The sequence below is a fragment of the Phyllostomus hastatus genome, unplaced genomic scaffold, assembly GCF_019186645.2.
Source record: "Phyllostomus hastatus isolate PE091 unplaced genomic scaffold, TTU_PhHast_1.1 phas_scaffold_78, whole genome shotgun sequence".
Lineage (NCBI taxonomy): Eukaryota > Metazoa > Chordata > Mammalia > Chiroptera > Phyllostomidae > Phyllostomus > Phyllostomus hastatus.
This window is the reverse complement of record NW_025334041.1, coordinates 78,254,690-78,271,377: the sequence shown is the minus strand read 5'-3', so window position 1 is coordinate 78,271,377 and position 16,688 is coordinate 78,254,690. Positions and strand designations below refer to the sequence as shown.

At 38.3% G+C, this 16,688-nt stretch overlaps 1 protein-coding gene across 4 annotated transcripts in view; it reads left to right on the top strand.

Moving 5' to 3' along the window:
• The first annotated feature begins 7,425 nt into the window (after window positions 1-7,425).
• CTNNA2 (catenin alpha 2) overlaps window positions 7,426-16,688 on the top strand; it is a 1,104,880-nt gene continuing 1,095,617 nt past the window's right edge. For 3 of the 4 annotated variants that reach the window (XM_045827747.1, XM_045827750.1, XM_045827748.1), the window contains exon 1: window positions 7,568-7,682. The gene's annotated coding sequence lies outside the window, so the exon portion shown is untranslated. Of the gene's footprint in view, window positions 7,683-16,688 lie in introns of all 4 variants that reach the window. The other variant, XM_045827749.1, reaches the window with a different exon arrangement.

Genomic DNA, 16,688 nt, shown 5'->3' with positions numbered 1-16,688 from the left:
AATGAGCTTAGGCCTGAACTTCTGAATCAATGCCCATAACATAGTTGATTGGAAACCTTTGAGACCAGGCCTAATCTTGTAGCCAGAGGTGAGGCTAACCTCAGTCTAAAGCACCTGGGCTTCATGGTGGAGAAGTGTGTACTTGTTAGAATGGGAATAGAGAAGAATGGATAGGGCATAACAATATTCAGTGCGCTCTATAAGCTCTCATTACATTATACTGTACCCATTACTATACTTGTCAGTTTGCTACATTAAACTATGAAAACTGTGGTTTTTATCTAAATAATCAACATTGATGATTGTGACTGCCACCTAATAGACAAATGTTAAGTTTTTTGAGTGGATGAATGAATCAGTGTGCCAAAGCTTTTGGATATTTTTAACAAGGATAATGTTAAACCTTTAGTAAGAACATCGTGATAATGCTCAATGCAAACAGGCACTTGAACAAAAAAAGTGTTTATGGAATTAAAGATCTGCTTGTTCAGGGTCCTTAATCTTTTAAAATCATCAGATCACTTCTTGAAACAAAATATTATAGAAAATGCATGTGTGCATGAATTAGAATGTTTGTATATAGAATAAAGACTGTAGATATATCTCAGAGAGTTCAAATCTCCTTTGATGGAGCATTTGATATTTTATGGTTTAAATTCCTTATGTTCTTAATATGTTTTGTTGCATGCGATACAAGTTAAAAAAGAAATAAATCTGTTTCATCCACCTCAGACCTGAACTAAGAACTTTGTGGTTTGACTTATGGGAAGAGATCTTTTTCTTCCATCATTGAGGAGGTGGTAGAGAGCTGTGAAGAATAATGTGGAACCTGGAAACAGACTGCATGAATTGGAAATTTATCTGCACAATCTACCAACTCTATGACCTGGTGCAAAAATTATACCCAGAGACTTAAACATAAAGGTGCTTTTTGTGTTATATTCAAGGAAAAACCCTTTTCAAGAAATTCCTTGTTTCATATTTTCATCTTCAGAATATGGATAATATTAGTGATCTCCTTAAATGTTACTATGTGGAAAGGTGTTAATACAGTCCTTAATACTAGCAAATGCTCTGGAAGTGGTATTTATTATATCCATCATCAAATCATATTTGGTAATCAAATGTGGTAAAGAGAAGTCAGTCAGAAAATCCTATCCCAGTATTTTTTCATTGTAACAATCAAGACTGTTTACCAAATATTTCAGGGTTCCTGTCATCCAGGCAGATGGTAGTTGTGCACTTCAAAGCCCATGGTAGTGATGTGGGCTTTGTGATCAGATGGGATCCAATGTACGAGTTACTCCTGGGCCAGACCAATTAATTGCTGTCCTGCAATGATGATGGATTAGATTCCAGGCAGTGGCTTGCAGTTAGCTTGGGTCTCAGAAAGAATGACATAAAACAGAGTTACCACATGACCTTCTGAGATCTGGGGGTTTGTTAACTCACCATAACCTAGTCCATATGATTCAAACAGCAAATGACTATTTCCATGATTCTGAGAAAAAAGCACACTGAGTCTGTTTCTCTATCTTTCAGATTAAATGCATTTCCCCCAGAATCTTGCAAAAAATTATTGTGGGAATTACTTTTAAAAGAACTTCACAATAATGAACTGGGAGGCTGTAATTTTGGTTTGTGTGGTACGGTTTTCCATGCCCTTCCTTAATGTGTTTTTGGTAATTGTTCCTCTTCCTGCAGATGGACACAGAATTGGGAATACGACTGAGAGTATCCCATTCCTGTGGTCACAGTAATTGGTTTGTATATGAACTCAAAGTCCCACAAAGGTCAGTCAATATTTTTAAAGACTCCTGGATCTAGCTGAGCCTCACTGATACACATTTTACACTTCCTCGATATGAGAGCCAGAATTTCCCTTTTGCTCCAACTAGTTTAATTTGGACTGCAGTCAAGTGTTATTGAAAGAATTCAGACCGAAACTAGTCCTCCTCAGAGCAGTCTGAAAAATGCTGTTCAGGGTAACAGTTGAGAGTAAAATGATACACTTTTAAAATTTATTAAACAGTAGCCTGAGCTTTCTCTAAGAGAAAATGGGTCTATTATGGAACCTGAAAATGGGAGTGAGACATTTAGTATGAGAAGACACATTACTAGCTATTTTTCTTTTTTAAAAGAGAATTTGGAAATTAAAGATGATGGAAACAGGTCAAAAGTGGTAAAAATATACCTAGGAATAATCTTATTTTATTGTCTGATTCATTCATTCATGTAATTTTTAATTACAAATAGTAATTAAAAAAGAGTACATTTATTTATAGACAATAATATGTTGGAAACTTGACAAATACTTAATTTCTGTCTTATGCAAAGTTAGGAAGATAGGAAAAAATGGCCAGCCTTTTATAGATTATGAAACTAAGTTTCATAAATATTAAGTAATTTGTCAAATGTCATGAACTAGATAGAATATGGTAATGCTGGAGTTTAGAGGCACTTGTAGGTGCCAGTCAATGAAGTTACGTCTGTTTTATTTTTTGCAGATAAAGTAATTGATACAGAATCTCTATATATTAGTTTTATATTACTGCCTTCACAAATTCCCCCAAACTTAACAGCCAAAAAGAAAGCAAATTTATTATTTCACAGTTCAGTAGTTCAGAAGTCTAGGGGGTTAGTCTGGTTTCTCTGCTTTGAGTCTCACAAGACCAATATTAAAATGTTGACAAGTCTAAGTTCCTTTCTGGAGGCTCTAGTGAACAATTCATTCATAGGCTTGTTGGCAGAATTCATTCCTCTGTGGTAGTAGGACTCGGGTCTGTCTTTTTGCTATTTGCCGGTTGTTCTCAGCCTCCAGAAGCTGCCCTCATTCCCTGGTTTATGGTCTCCTTCAAGGCCAGCAGAGCCATTCAAATCATTCTCCTGCTTTTCCATCTGCCTCATCTCTCTGATGAATCTCTAGCCTCTTGCTGAAGATAAATTCTCCACTTTTAAGAGCACATGTGATTACATTGAGCCCATCCAGATAATCCAGGGTAATCTCTCTTTCTCAAAATATATAATTCTAATCACATCTGCAAAGTTCCTTTTGCCAGGTAGCATAATATATTCATGGGTTCGAGGGAATGAGGTATGGGGATCTTAAGGGGCTTATTTTTCTGTTGACCACATTCTATCTATATAACGTGGCAGTTGAAATGTTTCAAAATGCAAGAGGAAGAAATTATATATATTTGGCCCCTAAAGAACTCATTACATTTATTTGCAAACACAAAAATCATGTGTAAATACATACATACATACATACATATTATTGTACTATATACACACAATTATCTGAAGGTACAAAGTATAAATATGCTTAAAAAGGAAAATTAGAGTTGATAGGATAAGTAGAAAACAAGAATTATAGAACAAGTTACATACATACATATATTTATGTAATGAGAGAAGTACATAAAAAGAACAAAAGTGAGAATTCCATTGGCTGTTTTTTAGGCGAGTGAAGAAATCTACTGCTAGATTTGTGAGAATAGACTCAATCATGTAGGAAGAAAACCTGAGGTACTATTCACATGTAACAAATACTGTAACAGAGTCTGACATATTTCAAAGGTTCTTAAAAAGTGAAATTTACATATATTTTCATTCATAATTGCCAACACTTAGAAGCAACCAAATGTTCTTTAGTAGGTGAACGAATGAGCAATCTGTGAAACATCTAAACAGTGGAATATTATTCAGCACTAAAAAGAAATGAACTATTAAGCCATGAAAAGACAGGGAGGGAGCTTTGATGCATGTTACTAGGTGAAAGAAGCCAATGTGACAACTGACAGTAACCAGAAGGGAGAGAAGAGGGGGATAATGAGGGAAAGAAGGGGAGGGATTGTCAAAGAACATGTATAAAGGACCCATGGACAAAGCCAAAGTGGGGGTAGGATTGAGGGTGGAAGGTGGGAATCAGTGGGGTGGGGGTATGTGGTGGGGAAAAAATGGAGACAACTGTACTTGAACAACAAACAATAAAAAAAGCTGGTATGAAATACTATGTACTGTGTGATTCCAATTATATGATATTCTATAAAGCGCAAAACTATGAATATAGTAAAAAAATCAGTGGTTGCTAGGGGCTGGAGAAAGAAAAAGATGAATAAGCAGAGCATATAAGGTTTCAAGGGCAGTGAATCCGTTCTGTATGATACTGCAATGGTGGATACGTGCCTTTTATACATTTGTCAAAACCCACAGAATGTATAAAAATGAGCCTTAGTGTAAACTATGGACTTGGAGTGATAATGATGTGTCAGTGTAGGTTCATTGGTTTTAACAAAGGTAATGCTGTGGTACAGGATGTCAATAGTGGGGGAGGTTTGGCCTTGGTGGCAGCAGGAGCTATATGGAAACTCTGTATTTTCCGCTCAATTGCTGTGAACCTAAAACTGCTATCAAGTGTAAAGTCTAGTTAAAAAATGAATTGCTCAGGAGGACTTGATAGAGAAATTTCAGGAGCTGACAGACTGAATGAGGGTTCCAGTGTGCACAGACCTGACATTTAACTGTATAGGTACTAGGAATGATTTTACTTAGGATTGGCAGTATTGGTTGATGTCTATTCTAAAAATCTGGATGTCATATTATTGCAGGTTAAATTGCATTTTAATTACATATTATATATTTTTTCATTTGTACACAATAATGTACTTTTAACAATATTCTTTTTGTTTTTCATTTATGTTAGAATAAATCTTTAATATGAGTGAGGGAATGAGGAAGCTGCTTGTTTTTTTCTGAGGGCTGTATGTGTTTATGTCATTGAAATGAAGGATAACACTTAAATCAAGAAAACTGAAAACAGCCAGACTCACAAAGTAGTTTCAAAAGTAAAGAAATAAAGATAAAAAACTATCACCTTGGTTCAGAATGGGGACAAATAAAATGATAGCTTTTTAGTATTCAATGATAAACACTATGTACACAAGGGTGTTTGGAACGTTATCAGAGAGAAATAAATATGGCTAAAATAATACTCAATTTGGATGTTTCCATAGGGTATCTAGGGGTTGTAGTTCCCCTTTATTTGATACATAAGAGACTTAGTAAATTCTTTGGAGGCAGAGAACAAAAACCTTAGCTGCCATCTGCCTGCTGGTGACTTAAATGCATTGCCTCAGTAATTTGTTATTACCATCCAATTGACAGAAAACAGTTTGATGCATTTTGAAGGAGGAGTGAATGAGGCCAAGGATTTGAGAAATAAAGGATGGCTTTTATGCTGTTATTTTGATTAACTAAAATTTAAAGTAGTTGCATGGATAAAGACTTATATTTTAAAAGTAATATTTAAAGATTTTAAAAGTTATTACAAAACAAAAAGAAAGAAATCTTACTTTGACAAGACAGCTATTGGTCTAAATTAGTTTTTTTTCTGTCTGTTGTCAATTAAAACACAGTTGTAAATTTAAGCCTAATTTAAAACAATATACAAAGCTATAAATGAAAACCCTGGACATTAAAGAGATGAACTTGTCTGATAACTCTTCGGCCTGTGGTTTTTAGTTTATCCCCTACAGCCTGACTAGAGAATGAAAAATCGCAGTAACAGCAAACAACAAACAACAACAAACAACAAGAGCCAATCCTTTAGAGTATTCTACCTCATTTAACTGAGACTACTTTATATTTTCCACATTCTTGGACCATTTAAAATCAGAGGTGTCCTCTACCTCCAGGAAGATACTGTGTAGTATCCCTACTTATATTCAAGCACCTCCCTGGAGAAATTATCCCCTTCTTACCACTTCAGAGCCCTGTGATAAATCCCTAAATCTTACCTAATTTTTCTTGAAAGTCTAGGTAAAAAGCCTACTTCCTTCCATCCTACTTCTGGTACGTTCTTTCTTTATTCCACCCTGATTACATCTTCTGGCACACACAAATCATTTGGCGCTCAGCATTTCCTTCTTGAAGCACATCCTGTACCTTCTTTGGCGGCTATCCTGTTTCTATAAGCTCACTAGGGAAAAAGCTTAGTGGGAAGAGCATGCTCCACCGCTGTCCATGGTCCTGAAACATCGTTGTGGCCTAAGGAGGTTTTTCTTGAGCCTAAGTCTGGTGACTCCAATTTTCTCCCTGAAATTTTTAAATTGGTAAAGTGGTGGTGAAAAGGAAAAGTAAGGCAAGAAGATATTGGATGAGAAAGATAGAAGAATGGACAGAGGTAGAATTCTCATGATATTGCCGGGAGAAAAATAAGACACTTGGGTTTGATGTAATTTTCAAACAATTGTGGATACCAGCTTAAGAACCAGAGGGGGATATAACATAGCTGACATAGCCAATGAAGAAGGAGTGTAAAAAATGTGTGTATTAAGTAATATAGAGCCATACAAGTATAGGCATAAGAAAACACATTGATGTTGTTGGTGGGCAAGGAGACCAGACAGGCAGCATGCTGTGAGCGCAGCATCACTTGTGTCAAACCAAACTGACATAGGTTTTGTCTTCATTTTCCTCTCTTGATTAAAAAAAGTCACTTGGAACTGTAGCAGAACAAAGATAACTGTAACTTATGTTCCAGAATGAATGTAGCTGTGCACTGCTTCGGTTTCAGCGTTTCTGTAAGTTACATTTCACTACCATCATGCCCCAGTTGATGGTAGTGGGAAGAACATATATACTCCCTTCGATCTCTGTGTTAGTTCCCCCAAGTAAAGTGTAATCTCCATCAGGACAAAACAAAATATTAAACATGTTTGGATATCTCAAAATGAAAAAGTAGAGTGCCTGGTACAAACTGGAGGCTCAGTAATATTCTTGCAATCAATAAAATAATTATAATGTCTTCCGCAGAGACAGTGCTCAACAAAGGCTTCTTAAATGAGTAAATGCTCCGTTTGTTATGAAACTCCCATCTTCTTCTAGGTCCTTTTAAAGTCCAATCCTCCTCTCCTTGGGATTTCAGGTCCCAACAAATCGGCCTCCTGCGTCAGTCACTACCTCCACTGCACTCGGGCCCTGCCCTCCTCCTGCCACGGGCTGCGCTCTACACGGCTCACCCTTTACTCCTACTCAGCAAACCCAGTCCCTTTCTCCCCTACAGGATCTCTCCCGCGCTGGGTCGCTGTGCGGCTCCTCGCGCTCCCCAGCAACTCAGTTCCGGGTCCCCGCCCTCAGAGTAACGCTGTTGTCATGGACACAGCACCTGCGCCCTTCAGCAGTGCCCCTTTGGCCACTGTCCCCTTTCCCCCACCTGCGGGGCGAACCCGACCGCGCCTCTCTAGCTCCGCCCCCGCCCCGCCCCGCCCCACCCCACCCGCCTGGCGCTCCTTACGCTGCGCGCTCTCGCCACCCGCCTTCCCGGTGCTTCCCCCTAGTCCCGCGGAGCCAAGGGGGCCCGCGGGGGCGCGCGAGCAAGCGGCTGCGCCTGCGCACTGACTGCCTCCCCTAGCGGTGATCCGGCCCGCTGCTGCTTGCGCTCCGGCAGGACGCGGAGTGGGAGGGGGAGGGGGGAGAGGCTTTGCTTCCAGCCTCGAGTGAGGCGGAGACCCGGGCTGGCAGGCGGAGCAGGAGGCACCGCACCTCGGCCAGAGGCAGCTGCAGCAGCTGCTGCCCTTGTCGCTGCCGCAGCCTCTCCAGCCCTTCTGTGATTACCCCTCCAGCTGCTAGGTACCGGCGAGAAAGAGGAGGAGGCAAGAAACTCCCACTGACACACAGAGGTGAGTCCCGAGCAGAGCATCCTCCATCCTTGCCTGCCTCCCTCCCTCCCTGCCTCCCTCCCATCCCCTCCATCCTCCCCTCCCTCCCGGCTCTCCAACCCTCCCGCCCTCATCCTTCCCAACATCCCTCTCTCCTCTCCCCTCCTTTCTCCCTTCCAGCCTTTCTTTCATCCCTTTCTTCCTCTCTCCCAGCCCCACTTCCTTCCCACCCTTTCTTTCTTCCCTGTCTTCCTTTCAGCCGCTCGCCCTAGAGCGCAGCTCTGCATCCTTTTCCTCTTGTCTTCATCTCTTTTTTTTCTTTTCTTTACCCCTTCCCTGGTGGCAGATCCCTTGCCTACTAAACTGTCCGGATTCAGGGGCTTCCAGAAAATTGGACACATATACTGGGAGACACTCTTGAACAGCTCATGCCTTGCATATGCCTATGTTATTTGGATTAAGGGCCAAGTTGGAAAGAGTACTAGGAACTGTAAAGAGAAGAGGCTCGAGGAAAAATCTATGGATTTGTGCTGTGTTAGTGGGGGCGGGGAGGGTTGTCACTTTGACATGTGGCCAACAAACCCCTCTACCCCTCTGTAGCAGTTTCTTTATTTCTCCTGGGAATTACATATTCCCAGTGTGTGTCTCACTAATTTAAAATCCAGCTTTCACTGCTTTGATTGTCCCTGTGAGAAGACACGAGGAAAGAAGACAAGAGAACAAGAGAGAAAGAGGGGAGGGGAGAGGAAGGGTGGTGGCAGTGGTCGCTTGTGTCCTTTTCCTTAGGCCTCTTTGAATTAATATTTTCAAACCACCCGCCTCACATTGGGCTTGGAATTGAACCCGTGTGTCCTTAGTCCTGCCTCTGTCTACTTCAAAGGCAGACACTCTCTAAACTTTAATGCGTGTGCCCACATTATTATTTATGGAATGTTTTCGTCAGCACACAAAACACTAAGGTGGACTGATTTGGGAAAATAGGGAGCAGAAGGATGGAAGAAATGCACTTTGTTCATTATGGGTTATTTCTAAAGGAGGGCCATGGATGGGCAGTTTTCAGAGTAATGAGGTTATACTCTGCAGGCTTATACATATACCATTTTGATAGCATTAGCTGCATTGTAGCCTTTAGCAGATGACCTTACACCCTCTCATCCACCATACATGAATTGTGCAGGTGTTTGAAGAGAAACATGCTTTGTGATTCTCTTTGTGGTTTACATTGATGGCAGAGTTGAATTAGCTTAGGGATCATTATTAACAATTTAAAATTTCACTTGTTTTTCATCACTTATTTTCACCAAATGATATATTTTACTTTGCTTTCTTTAGCTTACACCCAATCCCTTCTGTTACATATGTTAATAGTAATTTGGCAGTTTTCCTTTTTGCAAGCATTGCTGCTGAAAAAGTTTATTTATATTTGGCGGGACTGCCATGCCTCAGAATGTTTAGCGTATTCATCAGTGAGAAAGGTCAACAAACAGTATAAGTACAAATAAAAATGGAGTCTGTAGAAGCCTGTATTTTGCCCTACTGTCTCCTTAATAAATAATCTTAATATCTGTAAAGTAGCTGTGTTTTGTGTTTAATGGTTGTGTGGTATGGACTGAAATTAATGGTGGATTCAATGAACCTGCAGGTAAAAAAACTATTCTGTGGAGCAAATTATTGATTTTTTTCTTTTTCTTTAAGTTATGATATGCCAGTGGTGCAATATGCACTTTTGCATTTTATGAGACTATGAAGCAGGAGTTGAGATGAAAAGAATTACCTTTCAAAGTGATTGAGTGCTAATTTGATTAGGAGCTGTTACAGTTAATCATCTGAATCAGTTTTTAGGAAGTGTGTGATATTAGGAATGATGGACCCACCCCCTGCCCTAACTCCCCTTGGTAGGAATGCAATTCTATTAATGGCTTGGCTGATTCCAAAGCTATTGTGGTAGAAGTTTAGTTCAGTTATGAGTGTTAGCAACATCTTGATGCAGAATTGCAGTCAACCCTGTTTGTGTTTGAATGGTTACATTACTAAGTAATGGACACAGTTGTAGATGAGAGTGTGTGCTATTGTTGTTGATGATGTTCGTTTTTCTGGAATGCCATGAAGCTAGTAGAAACTTTGATAGTGATTATGTATGAAATTAATAAGTTAGTCATATCCTAATGTACTTTCATATGACTTTTCCCTTCCAATATTTCTACTGCTCTTTGTGGGGCTTCATAGATGTGAGTGTGGGGAGGAGGCAACTCCCCTGTCAGCCTGCTTGTTTTTTATTGCAGTTTGCTATACAGAGCAATGTGGGCGTGTGTGTGCCTCAGTTTTTAATACTGTACTTACTAGGAAAAGAAAGGTACCTTTTATTTGTCCCCTTTGTAAACATTCATCTACTTAGTGAAAACAAAATACACAAGGTTATTAAATAAAATACTTGTCTACAGCATGATTTTGAGAAAGACTTGAGTAAAATTAATAAAACATTTGTGCTTCCCTCACTCAGAACTCTTAAAACCTGTCTAGCCCTGTGCTAAGTGGAAAGGAGTATTTGAAAGAAGTAAAAGACACTCTCCTTAGCTTACATTCTGGTTGAGGAAAACAGGCATTTGCATGAGGTCATATTTCACAGTAGCAAAGAATGAGATCTTTGGAGAGAGCTTTAGGTTTAAGTACATGCTCTGCTTAAGTAGTAGAGTGTTGTGCCCTTGTATACTATTTAAGTTTTTTTCCTTACCTACAAAATGGGAATTATGGTAGCATCTGATTCATGTGATTGCTTTAAGGGTTAAATGTGGTAAGCACAGTACTGGGTACAAACAAAGTACATATTAAGTAAGCATAATTATAATTATATTTAGGAAAAATGGTTTAAAAACAATCCAAGACCATATCTGATTATGTGCTGGAAAGAAATGAAGACCAAGTGTTAGAGGAGTTCCGAAGAGGATCGATGTTTCTGTAGACAGGGAAAGACTGAGCTTGGGCAGAGACTCCTGGGAAGAATTTCATGCATAGTGGGTACCACAGCTGGCAAAGCAGAGAGGGAAGAAGCCTGGTGTGTTGGGAAGACTGTTACTGAAATTTTTGACATCCTGGTGAGTTTATTAAAAGATATTAGATATATACAGTCAGAGTGACACTGTCAGTTGGGCTAGGACAACTTCTTGTGCAAGGTGCATTTTATGAGAGAATGAATGTACAGCTACCCAGAGGAGCTTGTTTTTTATCTCACCCAAAGCTCCATCCCAACACACCAAGGAATCTAAGGTCTGTGTCAAAGGGAGAACCCAGATTATTGCTTTAATCCTTTTATTTAACTTCAAGGCATAAAGACAACTTGCCCTTTTTAAACAACAAAGATTTAACGTTATGAACATTATGGTAAATATGATTACCACAGCCCTATCTTTTTTTGCCTTAACCCATGAATATTTCAGGACTATGTCTTGGAGAATAATAACCAGGATTATTTTATGTTGATTTATATGAAGCCATTGTTTGTAGGGTTATCATATTTTCAAGAACTTTATGTTCACTTTGTTGTTGACTTTGCTTAATACCACAGCCCATTTTGGGGGGGGGGTGGTGAGTCTTCAAGGTCATTAAAGATTCCAAATGGGTTATGTGCTTTCACGTGTTTTACTGGGAGATGAAGGAGGGATGAAGATAGAGCATCTATCTATCTGGGAATGTGCACTGAGCAAGTTAAATATCTTCTTAGTGTGGGGTGGCAGTTGCTCACTGGCTAAGTCTGTTGGTAAACCTTTATTTTTGGTTGCTGTTCATTAACTGTTTTGAAATGTACATCCATGAAATATTTATCCAACAGCATAAGTGATATAATTAAGTTATTTTATTAAAAAAGGGTTTCCAGAGAATTTTACCTGCAGAGAACAAATGTCAGTGTTTATAGTGCTCATGTTTAATCAGCTTTAAATAGACACAATTTCATTGCTTTCTCCAACATGGTGCTTTTGTTATATTTACAATTTTGTAGTTCTAATCATACACAAAATTGGCTTCCTGAATGTTATCTTAAGATAAATAGAACCTGAATGTATATCAAAAAACCAACAGTTTAACAGGACATAAACTGTAGCGTTTTTATTTTATACTTTGATGTTTTATCAATAGTCTGATGTTTTAAAGATTCAGCAGATCTAAATAAAACATTTTCAAATGTATTACCTCTAGTCAATTTCATCTTAAAACACCAGTGATTTTTGACAAATTTTACTTTTATTTCATTTTCCTTATAAGTGAATTTTACCTTGGAGATGAGTTCTAACTCAACCACAAATATGCATTCTGTAACTCTTTGAAATTATTACTTATAACACATCATAAAAAACATAAAGTGAAGTGATAGTCTGACTTTATAAAGCTTAATTTTATAGAACTCTTATGCCTTTTTGTTTAAAGGCTACCTGAGTGTACAACTCTTAGTTATTTTTCAGCTGTGAAGACAATGTGCATTAATGGGAGTGAAATCAGTTATTGTGAACGGAAAATGGTGGCCACACAGAAAAGTGCAGTAAGGATGAGATGAAATGAGCTCATTTTGTTTCATCTCGAGCTGAAAATTTATAGCTGCCTGTTTAATTAGGGGTTTCTATATCTTTGCTCTCCTGCTGATACAATTCATGTTGTAGTTGTTGTAAAGCATCCATATATATATATAGACATATATGTGTATACATATGCATGTTTTTTCAGTTAACAGTCTTTAGAACTAGGTCACAGATGAAAAACATATATAAAACCAAGCGCTTGTTTTTCAGTATCTTGCTGTTTTTTTCATTATCTTGTTATTTTGTTTGCTTGGATTTTGGGGAGGAATCAAGTAATACAACACTTGTGGGAGCTTCCTGATTGGGACAGAGGTCCAGAGGGGCCACTACCCTAACTTACTCTGTCATTCCTACATTAAATAAATAGACATGCGATTGAGAGTTTGGTAAAATAAATGACTTAACTTTATAAGATCCCAAGGGCTATAGAGACATAAATAGGACACTTTTGATATGTTCATGTTGTGTAAATTGGGCTGATGTTGTTTATTCCATATCTGCAGTAAATTCAAAATCTTCTTTTCATGACCCTTTGGTGTTTCACAACTAAAGCCATGAACTCTTGATGGAGACATGTCTGTTCTCTCACAACCTACACAGAAACAACAATGACCTCCCATAAATGACAAAACAGTCTGATGGTCTCATCTGATTTTATTGTGATTAGACAATATTTTGGTGAGAAGCCAGTCATCCAAGTGTATCTTAATTCACAGGGCCTGAAGTGGTTGGTAAATATCATTAATCCTAGTACTAGGAGTGGGAAGTTCACAATTCTTGAAAGTTTACTATGACTCTTCATTTTTTCTTCAGGCATTGATACCTACTGAAGTTATTTTACAAAATACATCTTTTTCTCTCTTAAATATGCAGAAATGGCATAAACAGATCTATACAGAACTCATCAGTCCCTGGCTGGTGTGGCTCAGTGGATTGAGTGCAGGCCTGTGAACCAAAAGGTCACTGGTTCAATTCCCAGTCAGGGCACATGTCTGCGTTGTGGGCCAGGTCGCCGATTGGGGGTGTGTGAGAGATAGCTGGTTGATGTTTCTCTCACACAGTGATGTTTCTCTCCCTCTTTGTCTCCCAACCTTCCCTTCACTGTAAAAATAAATAAAATCTTAAAAAAAAATAAGTCATTGGAAAAAAGTCTGCATTTAAATTTATCTCTCTATTTAAGTATATGTTCCATATATTTTAAAAATCACATTGCCTACCATGAATTCATTCAACAGGAATTTTTTAAATCCCTGTTCTGTGTAGAGCATTGGGCTAGAGATTATAATTTTATAAAAGCAATGAATGATGAATCAAGACATCTGTGCTCTTCCTCTGGGTTTTCAACAACTGATTAGTTATATGACTAGGTAAGCTTCAAATTTCTGAAGCTTAATGATGTTTATTTTAAGTGACTTTAACTAGATCATCTATAGAGTGTCTTCTAGTTATAAAATTCTATAATTCCACATGTAATTTTTCTTAAGAATTTCATGGCATAATGACTTATTTCTTACTTACTATGTCCCATTGTTTTTTTATTTTGAAACATAAACTGCTTGCTACATGAGAAAACCTTTCATCTTCAGTGCCACATGCTTTCCCTTTTTCAATAAAATTTCAAATTTAGCTTCACAGAGCCTCTGGACCAAGGGAGAACTAAGAAACATTTTTCCCTTCCTTACCTCCCCATCCTTCCTTCTTTTTCCTTTTCGAAATCTTTCCTGAACTGAAGGTACAAGTCATTTGCCACCTTCCTGTGGGGACCAGCCTAAAGTACAGTTGGCTTGTTTGAGTGATGCCACTGTCATGGAAAGACTAAATGGCATTTCTTCATTTAGAATAAGATATTTATTTAAGAAATTATATATACTCTAAGGTTAATATTTTTGTCTTGCTTATCCCTTAATCCTATCCTATAGAAACTATATGGTTGTCAGTCTTTCTACCCATCCAGCTCCAAATTCCCATTAAAATTTTTGTAATCAAATTTGCTGATGTATATTTTATGTATAATGAAGCAAACCCGTTTAAAGTACTATTGTGTGTTGACAAATATACCTGTGTAACCACCACTGCAGTTTAGATATAAAATATTTCCATTGCTCCCAAAATTTCTTTTCCGCTTGATTTGCTTTTTATTTCTATACATTAGGTTTTCCTGTTCTAGAAATGGATAGAAATTGAATCATATAATATGTACCCTTCTTTCATCGAGCATAATGTTTTTGAGATTTGTAAATGATTTTGAGTATATAAACTTTGAGAAGAAAATACAGGAAACAATCTTGTGATTCAGGGTCACACAAAGATGCCTTAGCATGCAAAATACACCAATCATAAAACTATAAGAAAAGGATAAATTAAACTTTATCAAAGTTAAAAAAACACTTGAAAAGACACCTGATTTGCTGGACCTGTGTATCTCCGTATACCTGAAAAAGGACTATTCTAGTTATGTGTAGCACTCTTGTATCTCAGTAAGAACACAGTCCAACTAAAAATGAACAAAATATCTGAAAAGATATTTTACACAAGAAGATGTACAAATGACCAGTGAACATATGAAAAGACATTTAACTCCATTATTCACCCAAATAATGAAATTTAAAAACCACTGTATGATACCATTGTACAAACACTGGAATGACTACATTTAAATAGACTGACAATATCGAGTTTTGTAGAGGATGTGAAATAACAGAAGCACTCATAATTTGCTGGTGGGAATGTAACACCTTACGAAATACTTCGGCAGCCACCCTGAATGCTAAAAATACTCTTACCATGCAACCCCAAAATTCCACTCCCAGGTGAAATTAAAACATATTCACAAAGACTTTTACATGAAAATTAATATCAGTTTTACTCATATTAGCTTCAAACTAAAACCAATCCAAACTTCCACCAGATTCCCATTTTAAAGTTATTTGTTTGAAACAGAAAACAAAGATGCCGCTGTTTTTTTAAAAGAGATGTGCTATTTACTATGTGTAACCTGGCAGTAGAGGAAAGGGTTTAAAAATATTTGTAAACATAACATTTAAAAATATTTGTAAACATAAACATTTAAAGTTATTTGCAAACATAACAAGAAATCCAGAGGTAGGCAGCTCTAGGCATCAGATCTAGGCATAGCTTCTCCCCTCTGACCATCTCTGTTACTCTATGCCCTCTGTGTCCAGACCTCAAACTCAGCCAGTGTTGTGATGGCTGCTCTTCTAAGTATATCACACAGCATCAATGTCTCTTCCGTAAAAATGAGGCAACTTTTGACAAAAGCTTCCTAACCTCTAATCTCACTGGCCAGCACTGGGTCACATAGCCATCCGTAGTCCAGTCAGCAGCACGGGGGATGAGGACACCATGAACAAATAGGCTTAGACTAACCAGGGTCCCCCTGCCTGGGCTGGGTCTGGGTCTGGGGTCTGGGTGAGCTTTGCCTGAAGCACATGGCTGTGTGGAGGAAGTGAAGGGGAAAAACAAGTTGATGGCAGTTCTGTTAAAAAAGGGAGGGGCAGGAAGGTTGGGTAAGCAAACAGCAGTGTTTGTTATAATTTGATTCAGAAACATGTCTGATGTTCTCAGACTTGTGACAACGAAGTTGAAGTAGAAAGCTAGGTTTGTAGGAAAAGAGGAACGAAGACATTTAGATACTAGTTCACAGCATGAACTGGAAGGGGAGGGAGTTTAGATCCAAGGGAATAATTCAAAGTGGGCAAGCATGCAAATAATGACAAGCAGAGCTGGGCACCTGGGGGCCATGGAGTTGGGACAGGAGGCAGAAGTCCCTGCTGGCAGTAGTCTGGAATCCAAGCAGGCAAACTCGATTGCAGTTTGCCCATCTGTGAAATCAGGACCTCAGGCAAGAAGATTTTCTTTCATGTTTTGCTTGTTAAGGCAGAAACTAAAACAGTAATTATTCTTCTTTTTTAAGGTGTTCTCAACCACTTGAGATTCTAACTTTGTCAAGGATAGGAGCCATACCTTGCTTTTTCCCCTAATATTTCTGTTATAATTCTGGGCCCACATTACTTCCTTAATAAGTGCTAACTGATTGAATTAAATCTCTGAACTCATTCTATCTTTGAACAAACCCTGCAGATTTCTGGTTAAAAAAGTTATTAAAAACACTGGTTTGGGAACACAGCCTGGATCTATATATGAGTAAGATATAGTAGTTCTTGGCCTCATGAATTGACAACCTAGTAGACTGAAAAGTACCTGAACAGTTTAATACCAGAAAGAACCTGATACTCCACAGTGGTGTGGGTATAAAGCCCAGGTAGACACAGAACCAGAAGCATTGCTGTAGTAATGGATGGGAGAGAGATGGAGGAAGTGATGACTTTGTATTAGTACCTTTTAATTCAGCCCTGCCTTGATCTGGGAACTGGGACAGAGCTTAGCCAGCAGGACCATGGGATTAAGGAGCTCAGCAGTGGGAGAGGTGAAATCACAG